The sequence below is a fragment of the Lonchura striata genome, chromosome 1 (assembly GCF_050655825.1).
Source record: "Lonchura striata isolate lonStrDom1 chromosome 1, ASM5065582v1, whole genome shotgun sequence".
In the NCBI taxonomy this organism is placed as follows: Eukaryota; Metazoa; Chordata; class Aves; order Passeriformes; family Estrildidae; genus Lonchura; species Lonchura striata.
The window spans coordinates 6,229,741-6,242,497 of record NC_140703.1 but is presented as its reverse complement, the minus strand read 5'-3'; the positions used below and the strand labels follow the sequence as shown (position 1 = coordinate 6,242,497).

Sequence of the window (12,757 nt, the reverse complement as noted above, 5' to 3'; positions counted from 1 at the left end):
TTCATTTTTCACATATGCATGGAAAAGGTAGAAAGGTCAGAAGGAGGAAGACTTATTTTACTTCCTCATTTTGGAGACCCCTCCCCAAAATGGATCCCTGACTCATTTCAGGGAACAAAACTATGCATGCTTAATAGGCTTTTTGCCAATTAGCACACGAATCAGAGCAGAGGAAGTGACAGGGATTTGAATATGCATTCATATTCTGTGTATTCAAGACTTCTGTAAATAAAAAGGCTTTGTAAGACCTGTGATTTTTGCTGTGTGCATTAACAAGTTATCCCATGTACTGCCCAGCTGTTGCAATAAACATACACTTTCTAACTTTAAACTGTTAGAGAGTGTTTGTCTGTCTCAGTTGGATATTGATATTAGATCGATATTCATATTTTAGTAAGTCACAGATAATTAATTAACACAAAACCAAGTAAGATGCAAACTCAGGCAGAGCAGGGAATGCAGTTTATCATATATGTTTTGAGCTGTGGCTTACCTTTATTAATGGATAGTGGATTCCTGAATTTCAGGGAAAAAAATAACACAATCTTTCATTTCTTTTGGACAAATCTGAAACTTCTGGTAGAAAAAACCCCAAACACAATTAAAAGTGTTGGTCAGTGTCTTCTGGACACATTCTGCTTCCCATCCACAGCCTCCTTCTCTTCTATTTTGTAGTTCTTCCCAATACAACACTAACAACCTTCCAGGTTTGAAGCAAAACATTTCAATTTCTCTCTAAAACTCACCATTCACTTGAGAATGAAGAAGCCCTTAAAGGGGTTGCTAATTTGGGGGGTTGTGCTCAGACACAGTACAAGACAGTGTTTAGATCCTTAAAACTCCCATGCAAGCCAGGATCTATCCTGCCAGTGCTGACACAAAGGGGTAAACTTTCCTTGAAAACCACAGAACTGCAGAATGGTTTGAGTTGGCCAGGACCTTAAAGCTCATCTCATTCCAACCCCTTTCCATGGGCAGAGACACCTTGCACCAGGTTGTTCCAAGCTCTTGTCTTAACTTCAGGACTTCTAAGGCATTAATCCTTTTAAGTTACAGACCCTGCCCCTCCTGCCTGTTCCACTTAACCACTTCTGTGTTGTATTATTCATTTTCAGCCTGTATTACTAGGTATCCTGGTTTAAAAGACAAGTGTCTACCAAGGAAAGCAGGAACCTTCCTGGAATGGAAAATATGATCCCCTCCTTTATTATGTTAACTTCAAAAATATAGGGCTCTCAGGCAAAAATAAGGCAAAAGGAGTAAACAGTTCTTTACTAAAATAGATATATATTTTTTTATATATACACACATATAGGAGAATGGCAAGGAAGGCTCAGCGGTAGCAGAGAGTCCCCCTGGGCAGAAGTCCAGCAGCAAAACCCACAACCCTCAAAGACAGAACCACCTCCAGCTAAGAAAACACCAACCACCACAGGGCTTCTCCCCCTCCCCCAGAGCCATTCCAATGATGTGCCAAGGCCCTGTCTACATCTTTTGTCTTTTAAATCGAGGTCCATTCACCTTCTCTATAGCAACAACTGGAGGAAAATTCCTTAAAGAAAAAAGAAGAAAACCGTGGGAATCCAGGGCTTCCCTCTGGCTGCCCTGGCAGGTCTGGGACCCTGGCAGGGGTCAGGAACCCCCCTGGACAGAGCCCCCAGAGACACTGGCTGTGATCTCTGGCCATGGAAAATAGTTTTCAATCTTACAGGATGAATTACCAGCTCTGAGTGTTTGATATCAGTAATAATTAAGTGTGGCACGGGTGCAAAAGTAAAATTTTAGGATTCTAGATGAGGGGTCCAAAGGGTGCAAGATGGAGGAAATTGGGTGTGCCTTGTCCTTTTTCTCCTTCTTCATGCCCTCCATGTTTCACTGTGGTGTTGGCATTTTTCTGTTGGTTCAGGCTGGGGACACACTGTCCAACGTAGGTGACAGATATTGGCACGTTATTGTAAATCCAGCCCAGGGAGTTTCTGGTATTTAATGTTTGTCACATCCCACTGAGGGCAGAGCCCCACACGCTGCCCTGCAGGACAGAGCTGGGCAGGGCAGCAGAACATGTGAGAGATAAACAGAATAAACAACCTGGAAACCAGCACAGACCAATTATGGCTTCTGCTTTGGCAGCGGGGCTGAGAGACAGAGACTTTCTACAATCTCAGAATCATCAATACCACAGATTCCGACAGAAAACAAACCCCCAACACTTGGTAAGTTAACGCTCTGTAAGGGCTGCCAGTCAATCCCTTCCCGCAATACTTTTGAAATCTTAATCAGCTTCAACCAAATTTATCAAATGGGAATGAAGATATTTGGGTTTATGTATATGAAGAAAAGCAGCTGTATTGAGTTCAGAAGATCAGTGTTATGTGTAGTGAACATAATTCGTGCCATTCCTTGTATGAAATATGTAATATTGGATACCTGTTAGATTATGCTCGTTTGTATTAGGAGCACCCCCCCACCCTCGCAGGTGAGACCTGGTGTATATTGGAACCCGACTTATGGCTCGTCAGGAGATGGGCCATGGCTGGAGGGATACGGGAGGTCCAGGCACTGATCATTGAGTGAATGACCTGAGATGGATATTATATAAATATTATAGAAATATTATAGAAATCCTCGGGCAGATACAGGTGAATGCAGCGCTCCCATAAATTTCATCAAGGGATTCACCAACTCCGGACACTGAATTGTTCCTCCTCATCACCAAAAAAGACAATCTTATTAACCTATGGACTCTGAATGGAAGAAAAGACTGATTGCTGAAATCTTGGCCTCAGATGTTATTTTCCCTATAAAACCCACTTGTGCCAGGATAGAGGTGTGTGGGCACAGAGGAAAACCTCTGCTGAGGCTGACTCCTTGTTGCGCACCCAGCACCGACCCTGGGCTCGGCTCTGTTCTTTCCTTGTGGCTGGCTAGATATAATTTGATTGCAAAATAAATATTTTACTTTTTCATATTAATTTGGCTGGACAAATTTTCATTTACAACACTTTGAACCACACACTCGACTGCAGAGAACCATCTTGGTGAATGTATATGTATGTGTGTGTGTGTGTGTGTGTGTGTGTGTGTGTGTGTGTGTGTGTGGTCAGCATTTTGGGATGTCTTTTCTTTCTGGGGGCAGTCCATGAGATTTAGAAATTTTGAATCTATTTGGGGTTTTTTGCCTGTTGCTGCTTGTTAGTAAATTATTTTTCCAGTTATCTACTCATCTATGTTTCTTATTGGTGGAAAGGGATTGTTAGAACCTATAACAGGAGGCAACTAATTCCAGAGCATTGTCCTTTAAATTGCCTCATATCAAGCTGGAATGACAAACTCAGAGTTCATCCTAAACTCCTCAGAAGAGGTTTTTTCCTAGGATCCACTTTTGTTCCAAAGTAGACTACATATTTTCAATATGTGGAAATAAATAAAATGGTGGACTAATTCTCTCTGCCCATATCTGTCTCTCAGATTTCTTTCCTAGTGTTATAGATGAGTAATGTGATGGTTGACTCACAATTAAGAGATGAATATTATACCAATCAAATTGCAAGAAAGTAGTCTCCACCAATCCACCAATGGACAGATAAGAAGAGTTAACTGGCAGACTTTGGGAGGGTCTGGGGTTACCTGATGCAACACGAAAGGTATAAAAGGTAGAACAGCCATTTCGTGGACAAGCACATGGTGGTTTAGTTCCATGCTCCCAGCACTGTAATATTTCCTTATTCGGTGTTTTGTTGTATTTTGTTAAGGTTTAATAAGCCTTTGAAATTTTAAAAGTGAGTGTCATTTCTCACACTAGCAGCTTCAAAACCCATTAGCTATTTTCTATTGTATTTGTGGCAGAAGTAGAAATCTCAAAGATGAAAATCACAATAGCTTTCCTCAAGATCACTGAATGGGCAGATGGGGAACATCCAAATGGTGTTCTGCAGCTGAGGGAAAGAGGTGAAGTTCATGTTTCTCACTCCTTCTCAGGACAGCTGAACAATCAGCCCCCATGGATCACCAGGTCAACCAGCAAGACCAAGGCTGCATCTACAGACCCAGAGACAAAGGCTGTTGTACTATGGATGTAGGGAGTGGATTTTAAAGGTGGAACACAAGCCAGGATTTATTCATTCTGCTGCTCGTAGAATGCTGGTTTATATAGAACTGAGCTCTGAAGCAGCGTGACTGTATTTGTTACCATAGTGCCTAGCAACTTCATTAACAGATATAATATGCAACCATAAACATGCAGGAAGTGACAGGCTTTTCCCCCAAACTCCTGTGATCTCTGCAGAAAAGGCACAGAAAAGCCTTGGACTCCCTGTGGGTTGTCAGGGAATGCATTTCTGAAACAGAGCTGGGCTCTCAATGCAACAATCAGTTTCATCTGACTGTGAAAAATGAGACTGCTTGTCTCCATCCTTGCTTTGCTGGTCTGAATGCAGATGTAGCAATTCTGTGAGTACTCAGCTCCACTGTTCTTGGTGATTGGACTTCACCCTTGACTACTTTATGTCTCTCAAGATGAGCCTTTGCAGGCAAATAACAGAACAGCCATTCTCAGGTGTGTGAGCACTGATGCACTGTGTCTGCCAGCTCAGGAACAGCTCAGCCACAACGTCTGGAAATGGAGGATAGAAGGCTCCTAATCTAGAAATACCACACTTTGTTGACAAAGAAATTCTAAATACCAATGTGTCACATATATTCAGTACACATCTAGAAATAACAGGTTGCTCAAAGGAGCTGTGACTGCACCATCCCTGGAAGAATTCGAGACCAGGTTGGATGGGGCTTGGAGCAACCTGGTCCAGTGGAAGCTGTCCCTGCCCACGGCAGGGGGGGTTGGAATAAGATGGAATAAGATGACATTTAAAGGTCCTTTACAACCCCAACCATGCTGTGATTCTGTGTTTATATCCCAAATCTACATCTAAATCCTTTTCTGGCAAATGTTTTAACATCACCAGCTATTACACTACAACTGGTCCCTTCAAGTATGTGAGGGAGCATGGGCCACATTCATATGGAGTCCCACCATATCTGGGATGGACCAGCCATTCCCTGTTGTTACCACATACACAGAATCAAACTGATTTGGTTAGAAAGGGACTTTTAAGCTCATGTCATTTGTCCTAGGGTGAGGTTATGATGCTTGTATCCCCAGTTGTTTGTTCTGTTTGTGCTGGATATTATGTTCTGTGCCTTCAAGACTGGTTCTGAAAAGCAAAGTTCTGTTTCGTGAGCAGACACTAGACACACTCTGCTGATTGCATCAGTGCTCAGAAACCCAGCATGGTTAACTCCCAGCATAAGAACTAATTCCTAAGTCTCTCCATCTCTACCACAGATGAGTGAGGGAAAACAACCTCTTGGGAAGTGCCCTTGGAATATGTTAGCTCCTGAATCCAACCCAACAATTGCTTGGAAAACCACTAGTTACAACGGGCCAGAATTGCAGCCAAGAGTGTGCTAGCAACTTTGCAACCTGGATCACCATGTCTGAGTGTCAGGCACAGGGAATTTCCTAATGCAAAGTATGAAAGAGGAGGCAGGTGCCCAGTTTGGGGTCTTCATGTCTGCTGCTTTTAGGGATGAAGGGGATGTCTCAGGAAGGTAACCTAAATCCCCCTTCCAAGTCTGATAACTCTCAGTCAGAGGTCTGTCTGTTCAATGTCACCATGACTTTGTGGTGTCCTGACAGAGCATGTCACAGCTACAGTCTCTCAAGGCAGTTGTACTGTACTTCCAGTGCAATGCCCTGTTGCTGGAAGTCTTCAAGGTCAGGCTGGACATGACTTGGAGCAACCTGGTCTAGTGGAAGGTGTCCCTGCCCATGGCAGGGAGTTGGAACTGGATGGTCTTTAAGGTCCTTTCAAACCCAAACCATTCTGTGATTCTATCATCTGGAACTGGCCTGATTCTCCAGGATCTTTATGTTACTCAGAGATGTTGTGTTATACATTTAAATACTTATATTCAGTGAAGAAGTGAGAGGAAAATTAGTAGCTTTAAGAGTTAATTCTAAAAAATAATTATTCTGGGTATAGTAAAAAATATCTGTATTCTAAGATACCATATTGGTTGCTCCTCTAGCACTAAAACTTATGCTGGTGTGGAGAAAAATCCTGTCATTCTGAGATTTTCCTCATTATTATTCAACATTACAAAGCAAATTTGTGAGGAAGGTACCCAAAAATTTACAAATTCCTTCTGCAATCTGAAATAAGCCCTGAAAATGTTACTTTCCCCTTATTTTCAGAACAGCAGGTCATAGTGGTGTCTGGACCTTTGAAGAATTCTGCACACCGAATTAGCTCTCACAGTATTCAAGGAACGTGCTAGAACCCATCCTAAAAGAGGTCAGTCTCACAGCTCACTTAAACCTTTGCTCAAGTAGCAAGTAAGAACCATGGACCACCTCCAGTCTGGATGCAACCAACAGGTACAGCTTAGTCCAGCTCTGAAATTCTTCATCAAAGGGATTTTCAATGCTCTTAATTTTGCTGAGGAAGATTTTAAGAACTGCTCTTTTTACATTAAATGGAGGGTTGAACTGAAAGAGCAGCCAGTTACTCCTAATTTTCTGCCTTGTTCTGGTCCCAGCCTTATGAAGAATAATTAGAATTGACAGGGAACCCAGTGCTGACCTGAAATAAACCTCAGTGAAAAGGAGGATATCAAGTATCAGGTGACCTTTTGCAAGCCATGTTCAATAGAAAAAATTCAGTGAGGTTAAAAGAGAGTTTATGTATCTACAGACCTGATGAGAACATAAGGCTGTGCAGGACAGGGCAGATGCCTTACAAATGTTTAGGCAGTAGATCTTACCAGATGACAGCAGCCTGGGGAGGTGGTGGCCTGATCCATATCCATCAAAGCCTAGCCTGGTCTCCACATGTGAACAGTGAACACCACGCTGCTCTTGTGTGAGGTTTTGTCCACCCTGGTTGTTTCAACTGCATTTTCCCTTTGACTGAGGATTGCTGAAGGTGGTGGCAAGAGGAAGGTGAGCTGAACACCCTCTTTCAGCCCAGCCAGGGCACACTGGGGTTAAAATGAGCTCCCAGGTGTCTCTGGAGATGCTTGTCAAGTCCTGTGTAGGCACAGATTGCCTTTATCTACTGAGGTCAAAGGAAAGACTAAAGGGGGAAGGAAGAGCAGAGCAGGGCAAGGTTTAACCACTTCAAGCTTCTACCTGCTTGGAAGGACTTTAAAAAGAGGCTACATTTGCTCAGCAACAGCAGAGGGTGTTCAATATATCCTGCTGACAGCAGCTCTGCTAGCACTGAGCCAAGCCAATTCCCTCTTCTTGATGTACACCTACAAAATAATGAATAATGCAGAAAAAGCAGAGGGGGACTTCATGCTGGAGTCCTGCACAGGAGGGATATTTTCAGCTTAATCTGGAAAAGTACATCTTGGTGAAAAAAGAAAAATATTCAGATTTTTCACTGAAAAAAAAGAGAAAACTTTACAAAATGTTAGGCCAGAAACATTTAATTAATTCTAAAATGAAACTTTAATTATCTTTTTCAGTTTCTTTAATTCTTTCCCATCCCATTGTTTCTCCTTATTCTACTGAGGACAATGCCAAAAACTATAAATCCTCTTACAAAGCAAAGTGCTTCACAAGGAGTATTTCAGAACATCAGATTTTTCTTTAATGCTTCTCTAAACAAAACAGCAACAAAACAAAAAACAAACAAACAAACAAACAAACAAACAAACAAAAAAAGGGACACATTTGAGCCAAACTAAGCAAAACATATGTCTGGGATTTTCAAATTATTCTGCCTTTCTGGAATACAGTGTCACTTATTCTTAAATATTCTCCTGCTCTTAAAACTGGAAAAGAGGTATTTGGTGAAATGAAGTTGTGGGAATTCCAAAATCTATAATAATGGCTGGTTGAACTCAATGACAAAGGAGGACACTGAACTTTAGTATATAATGAGATTTAATTAAGTCATGGCTGTTTAGATGGATATCAAGAGTATTCAGAGTTGTCTTCAGCATTTAGCTGCTCCTGAAAAGCCAGGAGCCAAAGGAGTTATTCCATGATACAGGAATCTCCTCCAACCCCCCTCTGGTTGTCTGATTCTGGCTGTGATTGGCTGAAGATACCAGCCTAAATGGGTTCCAGGCAAATTCTGCTCAGAAAGGATTGCTCGGATGAGGAGCAGGCTTGTGATGCTCAGCAGTATTTTGATGCTCAGCATAAACAGCTGCATTCTCCTGCTAACACCTCTGATTTTAAAGACAAGTCTGATCAATGGTTGCTGCTTTGCAAGAGCCAAAATCTGCCTTCTAACCCATTTCCAGCCCCAAAGGAATTCTGCCCCATGCTGAGGTCCCTCATGCAATAATAAACAGTGAAATGTTTGCCAATAGTTGCCTCACAGAAATAAACCTAAAATCCTAGGCCAGAGTGATTTCTTGCTTTGCCTGACATTTTACTGCGACACAACATGTCCCCTGCACCCCCAAAATATTGCAGCTATTGGAATGAGCTTAGAGGAAGCAACAGAGATGCTGTGAGGGCTAGAATTCCTCTGCTCTGGAGACAGGCTGGAGAGCTGAGGGTTTTCACCTGGAGAAGGCTCTGAGAGACCTTAGAGACCCTGCCAGTACCTAAAGAGGCTCCAAGAGAGCTGGAGAGAGACTAAACACAAGGGACTGGAGTGACAGGACAAGGGGAATGGCTTCTCATGGATATAGGGCAGGGTTAGATGGGATATTGGGCAGAAATTCTTGGCTGTGAAGGTGCCAAGGCCCTGGCACAGGTTGCCCACTGAAGCTGTGGCTGCCCCATCCCTGGAAGTGTTCAAGGTCAGGTTGGATGAGGCTCAGAGCAACCTGGGATAGCTGAAGGTGTCCCTGCCCATGGCAAGGGGCTGTAACAAGATAATCTTTAATGTCCCTTCTAACCCAAACCAGTCTGTGATTCTGTGACTCAGAGATTTAATTCCATTTTCCATCCCAAAGTCAATTCCAACCAACTCCTGTTTCCAATGGTCTTGTCAACATACAAATTTGCCACTGCAAGTGCAAGAACATCCTTGTCACTGCCTGCTGCAACCAGTGGCCCATCTCCAACTCCTCCATGGAGGCTTAATGACAGATTTATCCTCTAATCCCTGTGCTATTATCTTGAACACAATAATTTACTGTACAGCTTCAGAGAGATTGTGAAGGGTACAAAGAGGCTCTTGGTGGGCAAAATTATTTTTTTTCCCAAACATTAATTATCAACCTCCAAGACATGTACATACACACACACACACACACACATACACAAACACATGTACAGAGAGCTAGTCTGTTTGGATAAGATAATTGTGTACAGAGACTAAAACAATGTGAAATATATTAATGAATTAATCTGAAACGTGGACAATGGACAATGGAGTTGTAATATAGGTTATGGAATAATTAATGCTTATTTAAAATATAAATATGTAATAAATTGTGCTTGTATTTTATCCCATTTTAGTGTATGAAGTCAAATACAGACATATAATCCAAGCTTCTTGTATTTATACATGCTTTGTGTGCATAATATCTTATTATTGGAAATGGAGGGAGAAGTCAAATCCATGATGCTTTATCCATCCTCAAGGCATATCTTCTAGTGGTACTCCCACTGTGCAGAGGTTTAAAATCATAGAATAATGGAGTAGTTTGTGTTGGAAGGGAAAGATCATATAGTCCACCTTCCCTGAAATGAGCAGGGATATTATCAACTAGATCAGCTTGCCCAGGTCAGGTAATTGTTTATCTTTATTATACAGAAAAACAAAAAAAAAAACACCCAAAAAACAAACAAACAAAAACAAAACCAAAAAATTAAAACCCATAATACCAATAAAATACATACATTTTTTATATCCTATAAAAATATTTACATATACTATATAAAATGCATAGCAATAAAAATATTGTTGCAGATATTTTTTGCAAGAACTACACTCCAGAAAACCCTCCAGCCTGTCCACTGGGGTACCAGGTCCAGCATGATGACTGTTCCACAGCAAAAATTTCTGCAGCTTGATGAGCTACATTTTCCCATTTCCAGCCATGTCCCAAGTGTGTAACACACTTCAGGGATAGTGAGACATGCTACACAGAACGTAGGTACTATGACAACAACACAGCCTTGAATAATGCAATATAGATGTGGATGAATGCAAATTAACCTACATTTGGTCTGATCATCCACCTCTGCCATGCTTACATGTGTGGTTGTCCTATTTCTTTACAAAATTTTATATATATAATGAATCTAAAGTGTTTAATATTCAAAAGTGACAAGCCAGCCACTGGCTTTGACTGAATTCTGCTTGTCAGTTGATGCCTTCCTATGCAATGCCACCATTTCTGTTTCTGTAGTTGAAACTAAGAGGCTGTAATTCTTTTTAACTGGAAAAACCATAACAGATCTGGGTGTGAACTAAGTAGATGAAAGAAGAGAGATGAGACTTGAGCAAAGATCTTAAGATAAAAGATTATTGAGCTAAGAAAAAGGCTGAGTTGGATTTCCCCTCCCATCTTTACCCTGACATACTGTATTATTGCAAAGGCTGCAAAATCCAGTTATAAAATTGGTTTGTGCTGTAGACATTAAGGTGCAGGGTTTGCATAACATATGTGGAATTACTGGAGAGGAAATGTGGATTATTCCACTGAAATTGCCCTGGGTGCTGTGAGGAAGGTTGCTCTAAAAAGCACCATGAAAATCTGGTACAAGGCAGAAGGGGTTTAAACCAAAAGCATAGTGATTTAGATTTGATATTAGGAAGAAATTCCTCCCTGTGAGGTTGGTAATACCCTGGCACAAGCTGCCCAGAGCAGCTGTTGCTGCCCCATCCCTGAAGCATCCAAGACCAAGCTGGAAGGGGCTTGGAGCAACCTGGGCTAGTGGAAGGCATCCCTGTCCATGGCAGGGAGTAAAACTGGGTGGTCTTTTAAGTTCCCTTCCAGCACAAATCCTTCTGTGACTCTGTGACTAAAGTGGGATGAGCAGACAGTTTCAGGGGACAGTGTGAGAGAACTAGGAGTTGGGAAAGCTTCTTTGGGAAGAGACAAAGCTTAGGATGCATTACTCCATGCATTTTTTTAGGAAACCATACAACACACCAGCACAAATCACCGGGACTGTGTTGGTATAATGGAGAGCAGAATAAGGGCCATTGAAGTTTATCACTTTTAATAGTGTAATACTCAGTTCATTCCACTTCAGTTAGCATATCTTTCTTTAGAAGCTACCCTTACCAGAGGGAAACACAAAAGTTAGATGAATTGCAGGAAATTAAAAAATGCTCTGCATTTTTCCATCCCAAGCTTGGGAAACTGCCAGGATCACTTAAATATCAATAATGTAATGGGGAGGACTCAGTGACTCAAGCTCTGTAACAACTTAATTAGTCCTGAGGTACCAAATCTGTAAATACTGGGACCACCAAAGCTGTCATGGGTGAATATGGGAAAGAGACAGCAGAAGGCACTGGAATAGATGGCTCTATTGTGGAATTTCCTCTTAACTACTTAAAAACAAGGACTGGTATCAGTGAACAAAGCAACTAGTGGTCTCTGCAGGTACCATGCTGCCCACACCAAAGCAGTAACAGTGTAATAAAAAAGGGGTAAGGATGACAGTAAGAAAAGTTGTTTTATAATTAATTGGTCATTTTCAAGGGCTCCTCCAGTGTTTGAATGGAGTGTAAAGCTCTGAAAGCAAAGCTCAGATCAAAATGGGTTGTGTCTTTATATCAAAGGTGCTCATGTTTAGAGGGCCCCACAAAAGCATCACGCTGAGCACACCAAAAATATCAGGGACACACACCATTCACATACACATGAGAAAAAAAAAATCCTAGGCTATGTGCACAGCTGCCTTTGCCAGCGAAGGTGCTCTAGAAATATTGTGTGCAGCAATCACAGCCTGGAGAGCTGTAAAGGCTGGGAGAAAAATCACAAAAACACTCAAGAGACTCAGAAACTATTCCCATTTTGGGGAGCATTTGCATTGTCATGATTTGCGAAGCTGATGGGATATTATCACTCAAGGATCTGATGTTCTGGGCTCTTTTGGCACCTCCAGGCCCAGGCTGAAACATCTGGAGGAGGCTGCAAATGGGCCACTTGCATAGAGACAGTGCTGCACTTCTGCAAATGTGGCCAGAGACACCTGGACTAGATGATGGTGCCATCATAATGTGGATGTAAATAGCCTTAAAAATATCTGGATCATGGAAACCCACTTCCCAAGAAAGGTACCATTAACATAGAACTGAATAAAAATATTCCTCCACTGCATAGTCTCCACATGTATCACCCATGCCAGACCTACCTGCCAAACCCAGCTGCCAGCACAAAAAAAATGTGCACAGCAATCCTTTTCTTAAAGAAAAAAATTTAAATTTAGGAACTAGAAAACAGAAGCACCGCTTTTGTAAGTCTTCTGTAAAGAACCAGAAGGAGGATTTGTTGCTACAATGCACTTTTGTGCATACAGCAGATGTTTACAGCCTCTCCAAGCCACTTGTATCCTGCTGGGTAAACTATTTGTCTCATTTGAAAATGAGGCGATCTACAAATACTTCTTCCTTTGGATTTGTTCCAAACTTAATCAAAAACTAAAAGATGCCAGGGACAAATGTATTAAGCAGAGATTTAATTGAGAGAAGAGACGATTGAAAAAGGCAGAGCTCTTGTCTCCCAGGAAGAGCATGCAAGCTTTAAACACACTCTTAGACTGATTATT

The 12,757-nt window shown here is 41.7% G+C and overlaps 1 protein-coding gene across 4 annotated transcripts in view; it reads right to left on the bottom strand.

Annotated features, from left to right (window-relative positions):
- The window catches only part of MAP6 (microtubule associated protein 6), a 41,883-nt gene that overhangs the window by 19,369 nt on the left and 9,757 nt on the right, over positions 1–12,757 (bottom strand). The gene's annotated exons all lie outside the window — the stretch shown is intronic.